Source organism: Echeneis naucrates, chromosome 24 (assembly GCF_900963305.1).
Source record: "Echeneis naucrates chromosome 24, fEcheNa1.1, whole genome shotgun sequence".
Taxonomy (NCBI): domain Eukaryota; kingdom Metazoa; phylum Chordata; class Actinopteri; order Carangiformes; family Echeneidae; genus Echeneis; species Echeneis naucrates.
The window spans coordinates 19,307,755-19,332,028 of NC_042534.1; the positions used below are offsets into that span (position 1 = coordinate 19,307,755).

Genomic DNA, 24,274 nt, shown 5'->3' on the forward strand with positions numbered 1-24,274 from the left:
ATACTATTCATAGCTTTAACCTCCCATAAGTCCACCATACAATGAGCTGCTGCTTCCCTAAAAAAAAAAAAAAACAGTTGAGGAGGGCCCTGATGATGTTTGTGCATCTCCATCACATTTCTCTTCCTAGCCTTGGAAGTCTGAGCTGGGAATAATATGCCACAGGTGTGATGAGCTAACACTATAATTAGCCATTCAGCAAAATTATTAAAACTGGCATCAACAAAATTAAACAAACACAATAAAACTCTAAACACATCAATTCACAACACTGCCACTCAAAATTACATACCCATGGACCAGTGAGTCATGTGACAGTACATGCCACCTGACCAAATGCCTAAACTCTTGACCTCATGCTTCAGCTTCAACACCATAAAAAGTCAAATGTTTATAATTGCAATGGAAGAGGCAGCAAAGGGAAGAAAATGAAGATTGCCGAGAATGAGAGTTGGAGGAAGAGAGGCTGAGGAAGGTAGGAGGGCAATTTGGAGCTGGAGGGGGAGGAAAATTTGTATCGTGTATTGTATCGTTTGTATTGACAGATATATTTTTTGTTGTTCCTGTAGCAATTGTGGAAGATGTACTGTGAATCTCATTGATTGACTGAACTGATTGGGGATAAAAATAAAAGGCTTTTCTTTGACAATATTTGTGTTTCTATAGACTTGAATAGTTTCTCTGTTCTTACAGAACTATGGTGACAAGACCAAAGTTGAAATTGTTTTTGCATGAACACAATAGTGTATAGTTGCTTGAATAACTATATTCATTATATTAAGTGTTGATAATTATGGGTGGATGTGTGACTTGGATGAAAATTGGAGTGGTTTTGAATGCAGCACTTTATTATAAAGGACATATGAGGTGAAGTGGGGTTTTGAGATCTCTGTTAAGAAGCACGTTAAACTCTCTTCTATGCCCTACTAGGCCTTTCTGTATAGCGCCACCAACTTTAGAAGAAGAAGCTGTCTGTGAGGGCATCAACATATCTGACCCATCCACCCTCTGTCTCCATGTGTGAGTATATAGACATTGCAGTCCTGTGTTATTTACTCCAGGCTGACTTTGCACCATTTTGACAGATGAGTGTCGACATGTATTACAGAGTTCCGGACTTTGATACAACCATAATTTTTTATTTTCTACAAAAACTTACAACAACAAAATAAGCTAAATATTTTCTGTGTGTGAAGCTTCTATAGAGCATTTAAAAGATAGGCAAACTTTTAGACAATAGTATCTGTGTTAAATTCATCAGTGTGTTGCTGCTGTGGAAGCGCATCCCAAATGGTGCACATATTGTAGAATGCAAACATTTCTGATGAGAAGTGAGATGTTTTGCTCTGAGTTCTGTCTCATTTGTCTTATGTGTTGAGTTTATCTCAATGAACTAAATTGTTCAATAAGTATATAACACTTCAATTTAACAGATTTGAGAGCACTGGAATGGCTGCAAAACCTGCTCTTCCTGTCAACAAGCACAGAATAATGACTGGGCCCCCATTGCAGAGCTAAAGCCAAAGTGCTGACCCATGGAAAGCTGTCCTCAAACTATGAGAAATGGGCTCTTTTCCATGCCAAGAATGTGGGTGGCCTACTTTGTTCCTCCAAAAAGACTATCCGAGGAGTGTGGCTGTTTACAGCAGAAGGTTTCATCTCTTATTCCTCTGTCTACTGATTTTTTTTTTTTTTTTGCTGTAATATATGTAATCTGTGTCAGTACAGTATGCACTCAGGGAAGCGTATAGAGTGTGTGTGAGGAGGTGGTTGATTGTGGAGAGGGGGCTCTATTTCCAAACTGCACACAGCAGTCCATTTGTTGGGCAATTTGTGAAATGGGACCAAATCTAAAGAACCACAAATGTGCTTCACTTACAAAGGTCGGGAAATTCTAGAGGATTTTGATTTGGCTGCTTGATTTATTTATTTATTTTTTTTAGTTTTGCTTATTCCTTGACTTGTGACATAACCATTCCCCCACCTCCGCAGCCTCCACCCACCCGTTGCCACTGGCACATCACAGTGTGTAAGGCTTTGTGTGAAGTGACAAATACTTAGTGAGAGAATGGGCCAGACGGGATAAGAGGCTGCACTGTGTGGTCACTTTGCTGCTCACACTGAAGGGGATTTCAGCTCCCCAGGATCAAACCCAGAGTCAGGAGGTCACAGTCTGTGTGAGATAGCAATTTCTGTGTGACTGCGTGTGTGAGTCACTGCATTATGCTGACACACGAGACGCCATATGTTTCCACCCAGTTCAGTGAAGAACAAATGTGGCATCCTTTTTCATTAGAGTTCCCACAAGCATCTGTTTTCTCACTCTTGCCTCCTGCTTAAGTTCACGCAGCAAGAAGAAACAAAAGAAAAAGTGGCCTGCATCAACAATGTCATGAGAGAAAAAATAAATGGGACATCTGTTTACAGTGTCCACCCTGAGAGAAAAAAAAGTGTCTCATTTAGAAAGTGGGTCCAACATTGACAGAGGAAATTTAAGTGTTCATTCTGCACATGATGCTTCTTGATGGGTAAAAGCAATTAAATCCTGCCCTGAGGATATTGGGATTTCTATTCCTCACCATCTTGCCAACCAACCTGTTGTTATTAAATACATGATTTATATTTGTATTCTTAATGATACAACAATGTTTAGCAATTCCTTTTGAAAATAAAGTGTAAAGCATTGTAAAACAATGTGTAAAGCAATTGGTAAGTTAATTGTAAAAAGTTCTTTCTGACCTTCTACTATGGTACAAGGAAACTGCATTGTGTTACAATGGTTAGCACTACCATCACAGAAGGTTCTGGGTTTGAACTTGAGCCTGGGGCTTTTCTGTGTGGCATCAGGGAAACCGTGTAAACTCTCACTGTGGCAGAAAATTAAAAAAAAAAAACATTGAACATGAAAGCAACTAAACATAAGGAGCTGTTGCTATAAAAGCATCCAATTGTACTTCCAGTTGGTGCTTGGCAGCCTAACTTGCCAAGTGGTTGAGAAAGGTGTGTTAACTGGAACCATGATGTATGGTCTTTGGTTGCCAGATGTCCCCACTGAGCTTCCCAAGCATTCATTCCAGCTCTTGACCTACAGGGCATGCAGGAAGCATTAGATGTCCACATCTAATTGGATCCACTGTTTTGATTCAGGATATATGCCTCATATCATTTGAGCCATTCCTTCTAGATCTGATTAATTCAACCTTATCTTTGGGTTATGTGCCTCAGACTCTTAAGACCACAGTCATCAAACCCCAGCTTAAAAAGCCTAATCTTGATCCAGATGTTTTGGCAAACTATAGACCCATATCGAACCTTCCATTAATTTCTAAAATCATTGAGAAAGCTGTAGCAAAACAACTATACGAGCATCTGGATGGGAACAGTTTGCTTGAAGAGTTTCAGTCAGGATTTAGAGCCCATCACAGCACAGAAACAACACTGGTTAAAGTCTCCAATGATATTCTAATGGCTTCAGACAATGGATCAGCCTCCATACTTCTCCTTCTAGATCTCAGTGCTGCATTCAACACCATAGATCATAATATTTTACGACAGAGACTGGAACAGAAAATTGGAATTAAAGGAACTGCACTAAGGTGGTTCAAATCCTATTTATCAGATAGGCATCATTTTTTTCATGCTAACAACAGCTCCTCCTCATGTACTGTAGTCAGTTATGGAGTCCTACAGGGTTCAGTACTTGGACCAATTTCCTTACGCTTTATCTGCTTCCTCTAGGCAACATTATCAGGAAACACAGCATCAACTTCCACTGTTATGCAGACGACACTCAGCTGTATTTATCAATGAAGCCAAATGAAGTCAGCCAGATAGTCAAACTGCAGACATGTCTTGAAGACATAAAAATCTGGATGACCCAAATTGTTTTACTCCTCAACTCTAGAAGTTATTGTACTTGGCCCTAAGCACCTCAGAAAAATGCTATCTAATCATCTAATCAGTCTGGACGGCATCACTTTGGCTTCCAGCTCCACTGTAAGAAACCTTGGAGTAACTTTTTACCAGGACATGTCCTTTGTCCCTCTCTTAAAACAAGTTAGTTGGGCAGCTTTCGTCCACCTGAGAAAAATTAGGAAAATCAGAATCTCTCTGGATGATACAGAAAAACTAGTCCATGCATTTGTAACTTCTACGCTGGACTACTGTAACTCATTACTATCTGGATGTCCAAACAAATCTCTAAAAGGCCTTCAGTTAATCCAGAACGCTGCTGCACAAATATTAACAGGAACTAGGAAAAGAGATCACATCTCTCCTATGCTGCTCTTCATTGGCTGCAAGTAAAATATAGAGTAGAATTCAAAATCCTTCTGTTAACATATAAAGCTCTTAATGGCCAAGCTCCATCATATCTCAGAGAGCTCATAGTTCATTATTGTCCTAGTAGGCCACTCTGCTCTCTAGATGGAGGTTTATTAGGTTCCTAGAGTCTCCAAGAGTAAATCTGGAGGCAGATCGTTCAGTTATCAGGCTCCTCTTCTATGGAACCAACTTCCAGCATCGGTCCGGGGGGGTGGACTCTTTAGTAATTTTCAAGACCTGGTTTAAAACTTTCCTGTAAAACAGAGCTTATAGTTAAAAAGTTCGAGTCCTCTACTCTTTAGCTATGCTGCTGTAGGCCTAGACTGCTGGGGGAAGGACTGAGCTTCTCTCTCTGTCCCTCCCCCTTGAATGCACTGACAATAACCATGCTTCTTAAAAATCCCTGTTTCTCCCAGTTCTAAGCATGTGTACTGCATTTACTAACCATGTTCTCCCGAAGTATCTGTCTCTCGCAGTTCCTCTCCTCTCTCTCCCTGTCCTCATCCTGCAGGTGGTGACTCATTGCCATCCCATGTTCCTGCAATGGCTGCTGCTCCCTATCCTCATGAATTCCATACAGCATCATTTCTATGAACTTCATGCAGCATCATGTTCCTGCCTGCACTTGTTTTGAATATTCCCCTCTCCTGCTCTCATTCTCACCCTACACTACAACCCCCCCAGCCCGTGCCTCTCTCGCTCTCGTTCTCTCTCTCACCCACTCTCAACCCAACCGGTCGAGGCAGATGGCCCCCCCGAGCCTGGTTCTGCCCAAGGTTTCTGCCTTTTAAAGAAAGTTTTTCCTTGCCACTGTCGCCAAGTGCTTCCTCATCAGGAGATCTGTTGGGTCTCTTTAAATCATTTTATAGAGTTTGGTCTAGACCTGCTCTATATGTGCAGTTATGTAACTTTGTTATGTTTTGGCGCTATACAAATAAATCTGATTTGATTTGATATTTCCAAATCATAAAAAGTTTCATAATGTCTCTAACACCCTCTTGACAGAAATGATCAACCAACCACAGAGACCTGAGATGGAGGACTCTCTGATTTCATTTCCACAGTAGGAATTCATTGATCCTCTCTCACTGGCAGTCACGTTACCCTGACTGATCTGCAGAGTAAGTCGGGCAGAAGAGGAACAACTGCGGAATGAACTGATAATTTTTCTGTTGGACTAAACATTAATTTGTAGCTGTAGCTTTCTATTTCATGCATGAGACGAAATGTGTTGTGTGATGATCCCACCTCTCTGACTAATGGGCTGGCTGTCTGTCTTTGTCTTGTGTTTTGTGTTACAGATGCCCAGTAGGTGTCTGGTTGTCAAATGGGAAAAGGGGAAACTCTACTCCCTACCCTCCACGCTCCGGTTGTTTTGTTTTTCCATCTTCCACGTAACACCACACACAAGACTCCATCACTCACCCATACATACTGACACTAATGACTTACTCATGGCCACACCTCATAGTTTTTCTTCCTTTTTGGTTGTTGAAAATAAATTAATGCTTTTGCTTTAACTTCTTGTGTCACCTCCCGTTATTTGTCAGAAGCTGGTCATGACATGTTTTTTCCTTTGTAAGGGAAAGTGTCATTATCTGCCATCAAAATTTTTATTACCTAAATATAGTAATTGCAGAAGAATTTCCAATAAGTAATAGAAAGTGCTTCTTTCAACAGCCCAAAAGACATGCACCACAATGACTGGCCTGTGGAGATGAACCAAACTGAAGTGAAGCAGAAAGAGATTTAAAATTGATGTGTCAGGCCTTAAATTGACTGAAAATGTGAGTCAATCATCCACACTCAACAGCAGTAGAATTAAAAGGAAAATGAGTCACAAACACAGTAGGGTTCAAATTGTTTATTGTATGCAGGCGAAGCTTTTTGTAGGCTTCATATATTATCACTTTTTTAAAGATGTGCAAATTGAAACTGAGACATGTAAAAGAGGTTCTTTATATATTTGGACTGGCTATTTAATGAACAGAATGTGATGAACAAACGTTGCTGTGCAAAAGAGTTCAGTAAAAGTAAATTAAGTTTCAAAAACTTCACTTTGACTCCAATGAGGTTTTATTTCCTTTTTCCTCGTTGCATCTTCGGCATCTCGCTTCTTTAACAATCTGCTTTCTCCTTCCTCCCTTAGAACAACTTTGGGAAACCCCCCAAAAAAAGGAAAAACAACTCTCGCGATAATACCGTGGTTATACAGCCGCCATATTCTGTGACAGTATTTTGATTCGTATCTGCTGGAAGTGAAGAAAAAGAGAAAAGTGAAGTGCTGTTAAGGGGAGGGGGGGGGGGCTGAAAAAGAGGAGCTGTCAAAAAGATATTACCGAGTCTCTGTCAAACGGCAGAGAGCCGAGGCTCGGTATCCCTCCTCTAATGCTACTTTGAGGACACACAAGGCCCGGATCCTCGGTGCAGTTGGTTCTTCGTCTCCCGGGTAGTAGCTGGACCTCTCTCGGCTTCTCATCTCCGAGCTCTGCGGCCCTCCGGAGGTCCAGTCACGGTCTTGGGTGTTGAAGGCGGCCCGGGGAGAAGCGGCAGCAGCCGAGTCGGGAAAGTGAGGTACATTAAGGTAGGCTTTTGTCAGTTAGCAACAGTTGTGAGAAACCTAATTTAATAGCGATACAACAAAATGTAACAGCGTCGCAGTGTTTGTGATAAGTGCTGTGGTAAACGGCCTCACGCTGTATGAAAGAAGAACTTTTCAGATGTGAAAAAAGTTTTTGTCTTCAGCCAGCAGCTAGCTAAGTTAGCTAACCAGCTGTTTGGGGGCTGTTCGCGTCTCCTTACAAATCGCTGTCTTAAGTTTAAAACCCGTCATTTAACTCACTTACGCCTTCCTAATACGTATGCCCCCAAACAAACATGTTTGGTCCTTTCAACCCTTTTCAATTTAGTACATCATTAACTGACGCCTCATGTTGTGTAGCCCATGTAGGGCTACTTTTTCCACTGAGCTCTTAAACGTCGCAGGGCTTGTCGTGGATGGAAACGTTAAATCATAAAATTCTAGCTTAACGTCACATAACGTCTGACACGAAGCTTGCTGTTTGTAATGGATTAAAGTAAAGGCGGCGCACCTCAGTCAGTGCTTTATTTTTTGCTATAGCCCCAAGAGTACTGTGTAATATGCCTCATATATAGTGTTGTATATTCACTATTCAGTTTGACGGAGTCTTAGACTTAAGTCTTACACAACTGCAGGTGATTTTAACTACACGGGACACAACATTGAACTGCCTGGTGATTATTTCTTTTTTAATACCAGATGTGATAAGGTTATCACTCGTTCTCCGTGATCACTTCATATCTCTGACAATCCTACATAGCTAATACGTTGCCGATTTGAGGCAGTTGTGAGCAAAACTGCCTTTGCATTCCAAAATGACACCTAAGATGTGGTTGGTAGACTTGGTACTTGGAACTTGGTAGAGATAAATGAGCAATATCCTAATCTGACATGAAACTGTCTTTTTTTTCCTGTGAAGCCACTATGTGTTGTATGATGAAGTGGGAACCAAATGGTGCAGCTACTTCTATTATTATTAATGTTAAATGACTGGAGATGTGGAAGGCTTTGTAATGTCTTGCCAAATTAAGTTTGATCATTGTGATTGGAACTCAATCAATAGTAAATACAATCATTACTGGGTAATGACAGGTCAGTTTTTCAAATGTAGTGTGTTGTTGTTAAACTTTAAATTTATTTTTGGCCTCTGGGTGTGCACAGTGTGTTTCTCTTTAATGCATCACATTGGTTAGTCTTCATGTCAGTACCAGCTACCAGTCAAGTGATGTGAAGTGTTCATAGCACAGCCCTCCTGACTGTGGTTTTTATAATCCAGGCTTCTTGTTTTACCCTGTAGCCTCAGAATCACACTTCTGTTGGCCTTTTAAACACCTCCAGTCTAAACTGTACCGGAGCTAGTTTGCAGGATTGTATATCATTCATGAGCAGTTTGTGCCTTTCTTGACTTGCAGTCAAGATTGTACTTCCTGACCAATAAGTTGCCATGGCCAACTGTTTATAGGTGCAGACCCCTAACTGAAACCATGTGTGCCTGTAGCTGGGCAAATTTGTTGTTAGAAGGCCTTGCTGATTTGTCACTCTTTGGGAACTCTGCTTCAAATACTCTGAGCCTGTATAGTAATTGCTAAATCAAGATTTTGGTAAGGATTATGTGCTTGTATTGACTAACAGGCTGCTAATTGCAATGTTTAGACATTAAGTTTATAGTAGCAGGCTAAATCAACATTACTAATGCACAGATTTCAAATTTAACATTAGAGTTCAGTACATAAGTTTGTTTGGTGTTTGTTGATATAGAATGAAGAATTTGGCTTACTTGTTGAGTTTGATTTCATTCAATAAACAGCACTTGTGTTTGAGAGCTTTTACAACAAGCTGAGTTTGTGGCATGTTGGCATGAGTTCTGTGCCAATACTTAAATCATCTTTCCTGAAAAACCTGTTTCCTGATTTATCATTTGCAGTTTGTGCAACTTATCACTAGAGAGCAAAGGGTGGTGTAGAGTGTTCCCTATTCACAAGCTGAAAGATAAAAGTTTTGTTGGCGCCTAAATGCTTGTTTGTTGGAATCAACAGATCAGAGCCATTTTAACCCATGAAAAATTTTTCTTTTCTGTGGCAGAGCAGATTCCCTAACCCTAACCCTAACCCTAACACTAACCCTTTGAGGCAGAAAACTCTAAATTTGTGTAGTTAAAATTTGGTCCATGTTCTCTGGGGCAGGTCTGTGCTCAAGTAACCTGTTCACAAATGTTAATATTCAGTGTACGTCTTTTACTCCAAGTAAAAGTGTCAGTTTTAAGTCATACACTGGGGAATGGTAATCAAGTTGGTGGAGAGGAAGGATCCATCACATTATGTCCATAGCTGCAGACTCAGGAAGAGGGCTTGGTGTTTTTAACCCTCCCCCACAATAGTGTGTGGTTGTTTGGAAGAGCTCTTATTGGAGACCCCTCCCCCTGTTGAGGTCTCCTGACGTCTCTTTAAATGGAGTCCTCCATTACACATGCTGCCCATGCTCCTTTCCAGTTTAAGGGTTAAATTGTATGCAGCGAAGCTAACTTCAAAAACCAATACAACTGTAGTTGTTGCTTAATCACTGCATATACATTTTGCAGTGCATATTATTCACAGTTGTGATAGCACTTACACCAAAACATTTGTTGGTAAAGGGGTATTGGTGTACAGTAACCCTCAAAATCCTTTGAGGTTTGTGTATCTGTAACACTTCTCAGTTTGTATATTTTGTATAATTTGTATAATTTGGCTTCTGAGATGCAGAAGAACTGCTTCCTGAGCTGCCAAACTGGTGATTTGGGCGAGTTGTGACTTTATAATTACCTGTTTTTACATTTATTGGAGACGGCTTAGTTTCTCAAATGGAATTGTATTTTGGGACATTTGATATTTGCAATTCAACTCCAGAGAACAATTTTTGGTCTTTAGTTGCTACATACTTGACATTGGGACTGTCAACACCAGTGTCTTAACTATATAACTACATACAAACCAGAAAGTTGTTTTTATGTATTTATTTATGTAATGAATTTTTTTTTTTTTTTTTTTTTTGTGGGGCCGGGGGTTTTGCCTTTGTTTTGAGATAAAAAGAGAAAAGTGGCAGGCAGTGGGAATGCCACAAATTGGACTTAAACCTAGATTAGGACAAAGCCTTTTGTGCTTTGTGCTGTAACAGGTGAGCCATTGTGGGGCCAACAAACAAGCTTGATAAACACTGACCATAACAGAAAAGAAAATCAAGTCTGCTCACTACATTCATCTGTATGTTGACATCATATCAGCCTGACAGTTGTTACCTCGTATCTACCGCGCAAGGACAGATTGAACTACATAGAATCCACAATAAAGTTAGTTAATCAGGAAACAAATTAGAAATATATTATATATTATATATTATATATATATAATATAATATATATATATACATATTTATTTTTTTATTTGTTTGTTTTTTTAAATTTTATTTTATTTTTTTAATACCTTTTACATTTGGAGGAAATTAGATGTAGGCCAGAGCAACTCCATAGCACCATAACAATGGTGTACAATGCACAATAAATTTTGCCTTTGTCAAAAAATAGCAGCTTCTGTGATTTTGCATGTTTGATATTGCATTTGACCACTGTATTTTTTTGTATTTTTAGGTAATAAGAATAAGTAATATCATCCAAACAATATCTTGCAATAAAATATTTCTGTATTTTTTTTCTGCAGTGTGACTGTACAGGACTGTCGAGGGCAGTATAATACATCCACAAGCATCCTAGTCAGAGGTCAAACTTGGTAACACATGGAATGGCAGCAAAAGGTGAGGGATGGGCGCGAGTGTTGGTTTTGGTTTGTGTGTGAGTGCATGCATGTGGAATTTCATTGGTCTCATTATAGATTACCAAAATCCTGGAGTTATAACACCCCTAATGAAGCTATATGAAATTAGGTAATGTCTGGGCAAAAAAAAAGTAAAGTATAAAATGCTAAAGAAATGGTTCCTTGGTGGTGATTGTTGTTGGAGGCCATGGCTATTTACCTAGGTCTGACTTATTTCCATATATATTTACATTCTTCCATTTACTTTATCAGTGAAATAGAAGTGCCACTAATAGCAAAATAGTTACTGTGGCACTGAGGTCTTATTGCCTTGGTTGAGTTTCTAATATAGATTTACATTTAAATGTGGTCTCTTCTGATGAGATATATTGACTATGACTATATTACTATACTATATACTATGAGTATATTTAGTAGGGGTGAGAATCTTTTACTATCTCACGATTCAATTCAGATTTTTGGGGCTACAATTTGATATAAAATCCGTTTTCGATTCAAAATTATTTATATTCGTAATGATATCTGTTTTAATCTGTAGGTGTGCAAAGAATCCTCATGAGTTACTCCCATCTTCTTTGCAAGACAGAATGACAAATTGAGACATGAAAGTGTCTTCTTCACATTTGTTAAGTTTTAAACATCTATCCATGCTTAGATGGAATTGTTGCAACTGTTGCAACACATATCACTTAGGTAACAAAAATAAAAGTGTCCCCAATGTGCTAAATCTTCATTTTGCAGACCTTGAAACTCATGTCAAGCTCGGTCTTCCTGGGCATTCGCTAAAAACCAAAATGAGTCAAAATCTTTGCCTTCAACGAGGAAGGGCCCGGTTGAATCTCTCTTTCCTCCATTATTGTAGTTTCCTCCTTGTTTTGGTGCTTACCACGCATGCATATGTTCCAGACCTGGCTGCGTGGTGATGTCAGGAGGTCTCGTGCACAAAATGGAAGCAGACAGGCTGCGGATTTGTTTTATTTTTTAAAATAAATTTTGGGACATTTTAAATCAAATCTGAATCGTGCTTAATGAGAATTGCGATTCTTATAAGAATCAATTTTATTTTTTTGGCACACCCCTGATATTTAGACACTTGAAGCTCTAAAAATTATCCCAATAAATAATCTGATTGCAGCCTAGTGCATATTAGATGCAGGTCTTTGTTGGCACTCTTTAGTCATGTCTTTGAATGCACCTTGCACTCAGCAGTAAAAGGCATTACTTAAGCTTACCTTGTCAATGTCTATGTAATTACATGCACTAGTAAACAGCAGAATGGTGAACCACATGCTACACACACTATGTTTACATGACACCTAAAAAAAAAAAAAAAATGAATTGCATTACTCCAACTAAAGTATATGTGAACATATTAGCTTGACTGAAATCGAATTTATAATAGTTGAACTAACACACCCAGATAACGAGATTGAAAGTCGAGCAACTGCTGCATGTCGGACTGGAGCTGGAGGAGGTGATCTGCGCAGGTGTTCAAGTTTTGCACCAAGCTATGAGCCGGAAGTCGAACAGCATTTAAAACATCAACATAAATGTAGGAGGTCAGACAAAAGAAGCTGGCTAACGTGTCAAACATGGCAAAGTCTGCAGCAAAAGCTCATTTTTGGACAGATACAAATTTGCTAACTTGCTAGCTTACCTGTCTTTTTTTCTTTCCACCTCTGTTGTGGTGTTTGACATCATAGATCAATTAGTAGTGGTCCATTACCCATAAGCCAAAAGAGTGCATATAGAGTGCAAATACTTAGTTTGCAATACTTTATTGTAAATACTGTGGAATTTTCTTTCTTTTTACCAATATTTATAGTTTGTCTTGTTACTTCAATTTTGTAGTACTTGCTACAATGACAGTAAAGAGATTCTGATTCGGATTCTGAACATGCCAGTCAAAAAGTCAGGCCGAACCAAATTAGTCTACTCTGGAGCAGAAACACAAATCAGGGCTTCTCAGAAAGAGGCAATTCTCTATGTTAAGAAGAAAAAGACACGCAAAACAAAAAACAGACAGCTTTGCTCCACAATGATTCTGTGTGAGCTTAATTATATTTGGATGTTTGTGAATTTACTGGTAATCATTAAAAGTCAATGTGTGCCTGGTGTTAGTATGGAGGATCAAAAGGGATAGAATGAAATATATAAATAAATCTTTAAATAATGATTAATAGTGTCATTAATTCATTAAAATACCAGTTCATTTAATGTAAAAATATATTATTTCACTTGTTCATTAATTATTTCATGGTCCTGTTGCAGTGCTTCATGAATTTATTTTATCAGTCAAACATACCCATCAAAGCCAGTGGGCGGGGCTAACACAAATCAAATCTAATCAGTGGCTTTGGTCTGAAGCCTGGAAGTCTTTCAAAACATATTGCAGCTATGCAGGATGTGCTTCAACTTTCTCAGAAGTAGATCATGTAGAGTATGTGGAGGTGGGACCTGCAGACCCAGAGCATTTAGCGTGTAAAGCAGAGGAATTTATTGAAGTTGATGGCGATAACGTGGTTGGGCATTTTATCAAAGAAGCCATCTATTATGTTCTTGTTTTATTAATCGACAGACATCAGGGGCAGATAGTAAATTTTAAAGCAAATATGGGCTGATACTAATAATGTTGTGAATCCTTAACCAACACACAATCATTGATGTGTTACTGGTGGGTAATAACAAAAATGAACTAAAGTTAGAGAATAACCCACTAATATGGAGAAAATGTCAGATTAACCCCAGTTTTAAAAGACTCCTTAATTGTTTAGCTGAATAAATTTACTGAAAATGGAAGTCCTTTGTCATGCTCTTGTAAATCAGACTCAAGCATGGTGCTATAATTACAGAGGTTTTCATGCTAAGTGTGTTTCACGTTTAGAAACTCAGCTATGAAATAGGATAATAGCACAACCAGCAATTTAAGGAGCATAGTAAAGTTGTTCCTTCTAGTCTCTTTGGAAGTAGCCTTTGAGAATTAGAACCATAGACGCTAGTATAATATGCAGGCATGTTCGTAAAAACAGGAGTGCAGTTCACTGTTAGTGTGATCAGTTTTTTGCTTCAAGTGTTCCTTACCACCCTTTTTTCTCTTGATTTATTGATCAATAGAAGCAACAGATCAGTATGATTAAGTTTCTCTCTTTTCTGTATACCACAGTGCTGTCACAACAGCATCACTTGCCAGTCTTCAGTGTGATTTACTTATCTACAAATTCAGGTGCAAGACTCAAGAGATTTTAGGAGTGATCAAAGAATCATAACAATTATAAACAAGAATCTGTTGAATTAAGTTTTACAGTCAGTATTTATACTTGTTAGTCATTCATCTGTCAAAGATGTAAGCTGCGCGCTTGTAAAGGCTGCAGTGCAGCCTGTGGCTTTGAACCAAGAAAGTGCCAAAGCGCTGCATCATTAAACACAAGGGGGCCTCTTTTAGAAAAAGTAACTCTAAAAGATATCAATATGAAATGACAACATGGTAATAAAAATACATTATTTAGGATTGAGTTTGAGCTGATGGTAGGTTGAGACTGAGAGGACTCGGAGGATTCGTTAAGCTCAGTCGGATGTATGTGGTTCAAGTGGTACATCATAGGGGCATCACAGTGTTTGCAGCAAACTTTGTCATTTTGCCACTCGAAATGGTCCCACACCACACTTCGTCATGCTTTCTTTATGGTTCTTTTCCGACTTTTACGGAAGCCTGCTGACACTGTATTGCTCCGCTTGTAAAATGTCCAATTTCCTCTGTGAAGTGATAATCACTGCATTGCTTCAACACACACACACACACACGCTGACTGGACTACACAGCCTGTTTTAATAACGTTAGATTGATCGAAATTTTGCGTGCTTGGCATAATTCTTAACAATCAATTATTCAATCATTGATTAATTGGGCCCATCGCTAGTTGGGGGGGGGGGGGCGGCAACAATATTTTAATAGATTCTTAACACTGCAAATGCCTGCCGTCGTGTGCATGTTCAACCACAATATAGTACTGAGTCATATAATGCTCGTTTGAATTCTTCATATTGCACATCACTTGACTCAGTGAATTTGGCAATATAGAAGGTTTTGAGCTGAAATGGGAGGATAACCACTAGGATTAATATTTTAAAGAAATCTAGTTCTTATCCTGGTTTCAATGAAGAAACAAATGATGAAATGACTGACTTATGTGTCAACACCAAAAGCAAAATGTACATTGTTTCTGAAGAGTTTATTTCTTTCAGCTTGTCAAACTAGGCACCATAGTGTAAAGATTGAAATTTAAATCTAATACTACAAGCTGTTGACAAGCAAGTCGCACAAGTTTCTTGTGCTTCTCTAAATTCACAGACCCCGCATCATAGGCTTTCCTTGGTTTGCGATATTTGTGAATGCCATACACCGAGTGCTTTGCCTTTTTCTGTCTCTCTTCCTCAGTCCGTTGATGGTCATTTCGTCTTTCAAGTTTTTTTGGAAAGGGCTTTGATCTACTGTTCTCTGGACCTTAGTCTCTTATATTCCCTTGCTACATTGCAACCTTTTTCCTAAAACATATTGTCAGGCTGTGGTGAATATAGACTGGTACTCAACACCCTGATGAGGACCAGTTTTCTTTTTTTTCAGTTTCATTGATGCTTTGCCAAAGCTAACATGAAATCTGGTCATGCGCTATCAAATTTGAACCTACATGCACCAATATTTTTGCACTATCCAAGTCTTGGAGGAAAACGAAACTTAGTTCCCGCAACAGATTTGCCAGGGAGATTTTTCCTCGCCGATTGTGGAGCCCTCACACTCTCATCAGCAAAAACAGTTTGCTCCCTTTTTTTGGGTTAGGGTTTTTAATAGTTCTCCTGTGATCAGTTTGTTATCAATGTACACAGCTTCTCAGTGTGAGGCCCGAGTTATACTTGCAGGTGTGTACTGGGGCAGTTGCAGATGTATAGTTATTTTTGCTTATATTCCTACTGGACAGGGTAAATGTGCCTCTGATTGTCTCGTATGTGTTCCACACATGCATTCTATGATTTCAGTTAGAGCAGTTGAGTCCCTTGTAGCATATAGCCATGGTGGGTAAATGTTCCTGCCTATACCCTCCCCCCCAATGCCTCTCTCTCTCTCTCTCTCTCTCTCTCTCTCTCTCTCTCCCACTCTCAACCCAACCGGTCGAGGCAGATGGCCGCCCCCCCTGAGCCTGGTTCTGCTCGGGGTTTCTGCCTCTTAAAGGAAGTTTTTCCTTGCCACTGTCGCCAAGTGCTTGCTCATCGGGGGATCTGTTGGGTCTCTTTAAATAATTTTATAAAGAGTTTGGTCTAGACCTGCTCTATATTTTAAAGTGCCTTGATGTAACTTTGTTATGATTTGGCGCTATACAAATAAATCTGATTTGATTTAAATGACTTTTTGCACCAGTGCCTCGCATAACTGTGTGCTGATGAAATTTACATCACACTGACCCTTGTGTATTGGGAAAATAAAACTTTTACCTAAAGCAGGGAAGTGGATAACTTAGTAGAGGTATATTGACCACCCATCCCCACAGCATCCTATTGTTCCCTCTTCTCCATGCTGCCCTTAGGATTCTTTAACCCACTAGTTTGCCCCTGCTCCTGGTTAGCAATGTCATAATGGAGCCACTTTGCTGTGGTATTCCAGAGGAATGTCCTGTCTTGGGTTCTGGAGTTTATGTATGTATCTTTATAGCTGCTTTTTATGTAATGGATCAGACAAAGCCTGTGCTGGCATCCTCCATAGGACAGCTTCTAAAATCATATAATTAAAATCATAAATTAAGACTTTATTCATTCATCTTATACCATATCTGGCCAACATTTGAGTTGAACCCAAGTTCAAGTCTGACAAAACAGTGTGGTTGGGCTCAAGTATTTAACCTCTGTGGGAGTGTTCACAAAGCTCCTTGTGACAATAGCCTGTTAGTGGAGTTTCACTCACCGTTGTTAGTCATGTGAGCCCACTGATGAACAGCAGTCGTTATGGTCGTTGGACTTGCATGAGGTCAGTTTTGGGCAACCATTGTTGGAGGCTTAGTTGTTAACTCTCCTGGGTATGGTTGATTAGGCAGCATTGTAGATGGGAAATAGGTGGTGTCGCAGACCCCCTCCCCTGTTAAGAGAAGGGTTCTCCAATTTTACATAGATGGCTTCTTTTACTGCTCTTTCAAACCACCTGTCCTCTCTGTCCAGAACTTTAACATTGCTGTCCTCAAAGGAGCACGGACTGCATATACCAGGTTGCTTTTGTGAGTGTGCGGTACCCTGTCTTTGGGGTGTACCAGTTTTGAAACATGCATGGATTTTATGTTTGGTATGTTACAAACTGATGAAGCCCCTTGCATAGGAGGTGAAACGTCTTCTTTGACATACTAAGTCCTAAGTGCAGTTGCGTTCAATTCTTGGCTGGCTATGACTATGAATGGGGTGAATAAGAATATACACAGACTTCATCTTAGACCACTTTTAAATTTTTTGCGAGTGGTTGACCCAATCCCAGCTGTTATGGCACCCTGGACAGGTTTTCAATCCATACAGAGAGAGATAAAGATGAACTACTACTCACACACACACACACACACCTACGGGCAATTTGTCACCAATTAACCTAAACTTGTATGTCCGACAACTGGAGCACCCAGAGGAAACCCATGCAAGTACGAGGAGAACATTCAAACTCTGCACAGAAATGCCCCAGGCCTGGGAGCTGAACCTACAACCTTTTTGTCATGGGGCAACAGCGTAAACCACTATGCTGCCCTGAGATTTGATTGCTTAGCCATATTTCCCAGCTCTAGGTCAGAAACATGTCTAAAAGATTGCATGTGGATGTAGAGGGAAATGATCTCTGATCCATTTAATACAGACCATGAAAATTGATCAGCAAGAGCATGAAGTTTTGATGGCTGTGAAAAACTAGACAGGGTTAAATCAAAATTCAGTTACCTTGATGAAGAAGAAGAGGCCCTGCTTACTGAGGATGATAAGCATGACCTGAATGTTTTGAGTGGGCTGGACTAAGACTGAATGGTATCTTAGCAGCAGTGGAGTCATGTGACTTGGCTTCTGTTTGTCTTTTCGTTGGCCTCAAGGTGGGGAATGATACTCCTAACAGCTGCAGAAAGCATTTCCGGCTGAGGGTTCTCTCTTCTGCCAAGCACATGGAGGTCCCACATTACACTGAAGTAGAGATGGATCGATAGCAGCCACTACTACACCACTAATACTGGGTGCCATTCAACAAATTTTTGTCAGCCACATCCAAACTGCTACAACAAGGAGCATGGTTAGACATGTTGTGTACGCTTTTTTCCTGTCTGGAAGGAGCGAATACCACCTCATGTGGATGAGTGAACCAATGGAGTGAGCTGAGCAAAGAGGGAAGTGCTGCTAATGTCCCACTGTCTGTATGCTTCAAAGAGCATGATGACATACAGTAAGTGCATTTTGTAAGGCAATAAAGCATGGAGATTTGGCTGGTGGATTCTTTGCTATCAGTGTTCAGTGCCAGAGTGCAAGCAGCCTCTTTATGTTCAGTTGCTTCACAATGAATGTTGACAGACAGCACTGCCACCCAAGCTCTTGCTAAGGCAGGCCTGAATCATTTGTTTGAGTCCTGGGCCAGCTGATTCTCAGAGGGGAATTGGAGGGATTTTTTTTCCCCCATTCCTCACTTTCTAATGTGGAACAGCCTTTTTGCAAGGCACTTGAAGCTAGTTAAGCAGCTACATACAACTACAAGCAATATAGACAGTAAAGCAGGATTAATGTCTTATTGAAGTGATTAATATGTATAAAATGTGATGTGACACACAATGGTTAAATATTAGTATTGCACTTTTTTTAATCAGTTAAATTGGTAAATATGTTACTTGGTGAAATGATTATGTATTGGGTTTGTTGAATATCCTAAAGAATTCTCTGAAGTATCTAAATACTTGTGGATTCATTTTCTTCTTTGTTTAAAATTGTTTTAGCTTTTACAAATAATAGTGATTTTTCAGTTTTTCTAATTAAGTTGCGATAAATCAGTCCAGGCAGCATGGTGGAGTAGTTGTTAGTGCTGTTGCCCCAAAACAAGAAGTTTGCAGGTTCAGTTTCTGGGCCTGAGGCCTTTCTCAGTGGAGTTTGCATGTTTTCCCTGTGTTTGTGTGGGTTTCTTCCAGGTACTCCAGTTCCCTCCCACAGTCCAAAGACATGTATGTTTAGGTTAATTGGTGACTGACTCTAAATTGCCTGTAGGTATGAGTGTGTGTTAGTGTTACAGTGCTTGTTGCCTCTGTCTGTCTATGTGTTGGCTATGTGTTGGCTTTGAGTGACTGGCGACCTCTCCCCAGTGTATCCCTCCCTCACCCAATGTGAGCTGGGATTGGCCCCAGCACTCCCCATGACCCAGAAACAGATAAATGGTTGTAGATGAATGAATGAATGAATAAATAAACCCAACTATAAATAAAAGAAATCTATTTAATATTGTATCCAGTTTTTTGTTTCGTAGGAAATATAAAGTATTTGTTTCCTTTGGGTAGCATTGCATTCCACCACCTTCTGTGTTTGTATTATTGTGAGACTGTATAAGGTGTGTGTGTGTCTTTGTGAGTTCCTCTTGAAGGTAACGCTGTAGAATGGGATTGACGTGGAAGTTATGTCTGGTATTTATGGTGTTTTTTTTTTTTTTTGCAGCTTTGTTATCTCAAGAACAGGGCATGGATGTGAAGGTATTGAACTACAAACCAGGAATTAGTCCACTTCTTTACTGGTGGTATGATGTGACCCACCATTTGCATTTGTCTTTCAGATGTCTCTGCAAGATTTCCTCTGATAGTGTCAGAAAGATATTCTATCACTTAGCTGGATGCAGGGGTGCTGGAGACAATCCCAGCCCACTTTGGGCCAGGGCGGGGTACACCCTGGACAGATTGCCAGTTCATCGCAGGGCCAATACATAGAGACAAAGACAAAAAAAAAGTCACACTCAGACCTATGGGAAATTTGGATTCACCAGTTAACCTAAACATGCATGTCTTTGGATTTGGATATTGGGAGGAAACATGCAAACTCTGCGCAGAAAGGCTGCTGGCCAGGGAACCGAACAACTGGGCTGACAGCATAGTTGTAAACACTGTTGCCCCATAGCAAGAAGGGGTGCTAACCACTATGCTGCCAGCCCAGTTGTGACATTATGCAAAAAAAAAAAAAAATGAATATGGATTATAGGCTTTTATGATAAATTCTTTATCTATAAAGCACATTTAAAAACAGTGCTTTACAAATGTACGATAAACCACAGCATACAGATATACAGAAAAAGTAACAACAAACAACAAAAAAGTGATGGCAAGATATCTAAACATAACTTGGATTGACTATAAATAGGGCTTAAGTAAGAATTAGAAATTTTCAAATGTTCAGGCAGTTTCTATTTGAATGGATAGACAATTCCACAAATTAGGAGCAGCTACTGAAAAAGCCCATATACCCCTATTCATAAGGCCTCTTTGGCACTCTGATAATCCAAAACCAATCTCTATTATTTTTGCAAGACTAGTCATCCTGCTAAATGTCATATTCCTCTGAGGAGCCTTACCTTGACATGACCCTGCATAACTGGGTTTGAGTCTGCTGGTCATCCTCAGTCATTCACTAAAAGCAATAATTTTTGTAGTTTTTTAGGTTTTGAGCACGTTTTAAGCTGGGTATTCATGTTTCCACAATTGAATTGAATTTGAAACACTGCTCTGCACCCTGTGGAGACTGACAGTGCTTCAAGATTATTTTATTTATTTATTTATTTATTTATTTTATTTTTGATAGACTGAGACCTCATTTTCAATTCATTTTCAGATCAGACAGATCAAAACTTTAGGATCTTTTTGACAATACATCCTGATAATGAGCCTGAATATGAAGTTTTAATCATACTGTAATTTTAGTTGCTTTCTTGCTAATTTTCAGTCAACTCTGACTAGAATTTGCCCGCTACCAAAAATGAAAGCAACATGTTGTAAACTAACTAGTATTACTATCAACCACCACCACTTAATTGATCAGAATATTAGACCAGTTTACATTCTGTTATTAATCTTGTCAGCATCTGACCACTTTCTCTCTTACTTTGCCATTTATCCATCATGTTGCCATCCCTTCTGTGACTGTTTGTCTCCAACAGACAGACAAGTGACTGAAGTGCCCCCATCCCCACCCCTCTCTTTTTGTGTGTGTGGTTGCTACCTGTTGTTCTTCTTTAAGGTAAAATGGCTAATTTGACTGTTGTCCTAACAATATTACCGAGGACCAGGTGCAACAGCTATAGCTGAATAACTTTCCATCCATTATTGCTATGTTTCCAACCAAGCCACCCAAAATTTTCTGATGCTTAGACACTGTATGCCAACTACTTGGAATACACTGGTGGAAACCCTAAACAAATGTTTAATCGATATCTAACTGTATCATAGCAAATTGAATTTACAATCAGCTTGTGAAAAGGTGCCAGGGATAACAGCTTCACATGTATCCTAAACAATTTTTTTCTATTACAGCCAGTATGACCATGTATTTCTGATCTTGTTCATACCAAGTGAAACAACCCAAGATGAATTTGTTCATGTAATGATGGACACTTGACCCTCTGGTCATGTGTTTCCATGTGGAGTTGGAAGATAGTTCATGGTAGTATGTCATGAATCCATAACAAAAAAGATGAGAAAACCTTGTCAGGAAATTTTTTATTATGCTCCAAGTCTTAAATTTTAAAGGCAGTGATGAAAAATGTTGTGAAGCTGAGTAAAATTTTTACAAGCTTTTGAAACATGCCTATTATTTGGGGGGATATATAATCTCTGTGATCACTAAAGGGAACCTTTTAGGCGTCATCAGTTTGTTAAATTTTTTCTATTCTGCGACTCCCAAAGGGAAGATTAGTTTGCTTATTTCAAAAGAAGATTGACGCAACGAACAATGGTTCAGAGCTTTTTCCTGAACTTTTGGTGACCTGCTGATGGGCTTTTAAGGACCACCTCTTCCTCTTACCAGTATTGAAGAACTGAAGCAAACCAAAGCAGCTTTCAACAAAAAAGAGTGACAATTCTGAATTCCCCGGAAAAACTAACTTCTCAGATTCATTCATACAACTTTGGGTCCGATCTGATAATCCTCAAATAGTGGTAGATCATCTCTGCTTGTTAAATGTTAGGTTCAGCTGTTAGCTGTTTATTGTGTGATCGATGATCGATTAATTGCATTATTGCCAAAAACCTTGCTGTCTGATTTACCTGGATACACTGGGAATTTGCATTTACAATGGGGAAAAATGCATGCCAATTTAGTTGTAGGGTGGGCTTTATTTCACTGTGCTACACAGTGACATAGTTAAGTCATAGAAGAAAAGGAAAACACACTGTTGGTTTGTTGCCAACACAAAGTTTGTGTTGAATAGCTGGAAAGAGGAGGTGAGGTGAAAAAAAAGTAGGGGGTGCTTGTAATCAACTGCTGTGTCCACATAGACACTGAAGCATGTTGTAGCAAGTGCATGTTCACTTGCTCACATGTCCTAATGCCACTTGCTCCCATGCCTTATCCAGCCAGGTTCCTACTTAAGCCATTACATGTGTTTACAGGGTAAAATAGAAAGTTGTAAAAAATAAATAAATAAATAAATAAAAAAGTATCAGTCCATTTACTTTAGATAACTATTACATGTTTCTTTCCGACCTCCCTTTGCCACAGTATCTTGTGAGTGGTGTGTCAATCTGGGGAGCTGGTGCTCTCGCCTGCCTCCAATCAACCACCAGCTGCAAGTGGTATTGAAGAATTTTTCACTTTTGCAAACAAAACTGTCATGTCCCTGTTTTCATAAGGGGGCAACTAAAAGAAGTGCATGGTGTCTTGCAGAGTTGGCCCTAGCTCTGTGTATGCTCTAAGGCCCAGGCTACATGGCACACTTGAATGCAATTTAAGGTCTGTACATAAAGTGTAGTCAGTTCATGTTCTGCAGATGAATCCTTGAACAAGAAGTTTGTATCGGGCTCAGGTACACTTTGCATTAAGTTGCCATCTATTCATGTTGTTAACACATTTGATTTAAAATTTCTTCATTCATCCATCTTCTAAATCAAATCAAATCAAATCAGATTTATTTGTATAGCGCCAAATCATAACAAAGTTACATCAAGGCACTTTACATATAGAGCAGGTCTAGACCAAACTCTTTATAAATTTATTTAAAGAGACCCAACAGATCCCCCGATGAGCAAGCACTTGGCAACAGTGGCAAGGAAAAACTTCCTTTAAGAGGCAGAAACCTCAAGCAGAACCAGGCTCGGGGGGGCGGCCATCTGCCTCGACCGGATGAGAGTGTGAGAGAGTGTGTGAGAGAGTGTGTGAGAGAGTGTGTGAGAGAGTGTGTGAGAGAGTGTGTGAGAGAGAGAGAGAGAGACAGACAGACAGACAGACAGACAGACAGACAGACACCACCTGCAGGATGAGGACAGGGAGAGAGAGGAGAGGAACTGGGAGAGACAGAGACTTTGGCAAAACATGGTTAGTAAATGCAGTATAATTGCTTAGAACTGGGTTTTTTTTTAAGAAGGATGGTTCGAGAGAGAGGGGACAGGGGACAGGGGACAGGGGACAGGAACTGGGAGAGAGAGAGGCTCAGTCCTTCCCCCAGCAGCCTAGGCCTACAGCAGCATAGCTAAAGAGTAGAGGACTTTAACTTTTTAACTATAAGCTCTGTCATACAGGAAAGTTTTAAGCCTGGTCTTGAAAATTACTGAAGAGTCCGCCCCCCAGACCGATACTGGAAGTTGGTTCCATAGAAGAGGAGCCTGATAACTGAACGATCTGCCTCCAGATTTACTCTTGGAGACTCTAGGAACCACAAGTAAACCTCCATCTAGAGAGCGGAGTGGCCTGCTAGGACAGTAAGGAACTATGAGCTCTCTGAGATATGATGGAGCTTGGCCATTAAGAGCTTTATACGTTAAAAGAAGGATTTTGAATTCTACTCTATATTTTACTGGCAGCCAATGAAGAGCAGCTAACACAGGAGAGATATGATCTCTTTTCCTAGTTCCTGTTAATATTCGTGCAGCAGCATTCTGAATTAATTGAAGGCCTTTTAGAGATTTGTTTGGACATCCAGATAGTAATGAGTTACAGTAGTCCAGCGTAGAAGTTACAAATGCATGGACTAGTTTTTCTGCATCATCCTGAGAAAGGATGTTTCTGATTTTCCTAATGTTTCTCAGGTGGAAGAAAGCTGCCCGACTAACTTGTTTTATGTGAGGGACAAAGGACATGTCCTGGTCAAAAATTACTCCAAGGTTTCTTACAGTGGAGCGGGAAGCCAAAGTAATGCCGTCCAGACTGATGAGATGATTAGATAGTATTTTTCTGAGGTGCTTAGGACCGAGTACAATAACTTCAGTTACATCAAGGCACTTTACATATAAAGCAGGTCTAGACCAAACTCTTTATAAAATGATTTAAAGAGACCCAACAGATCCCTACAACTACAGAGTTTGCATTCTAAGATGTTAACTAGCTATTGGAG

At 39.7% G+C, this 24,274-nt stretch overlaps 1 protein-coding gene across 7 annotated transcripts in view; it reads left to right on the forward strand.

The window, feature by feature from the left end:
- The first annotated feature begins 6,557 nt into the window (after nt 1–6,557).
- The window catches only part of tab2 (TGF-beta activated kinase 1 (MAP3K7) binding protein 2), a 28,263-nt gene continuing 10,546 nt past the window's right edge, over nt 6,558–24,274 (forward strand). For 2 of the 7 annotated variants that reach the window (XM_029496131.1, XM_029496133.1), the window contains exons 1-2: nt 6,559–6,907; nt 10,597–10,690. The gene's annotated coding sequence lies outside the window, so the exon portion shown is untranslated. Of the gene's footprint in view, nt 6,908–10,596; nt 10,691–19,401; nt 19,437–24,274 lie in introns of all 7 variants that reach the window. The other 5 variants (XM_029496132.1, XM_029496135.1, XM_029496134.1 and 2 more) reach the window with 4 other exon arrangements.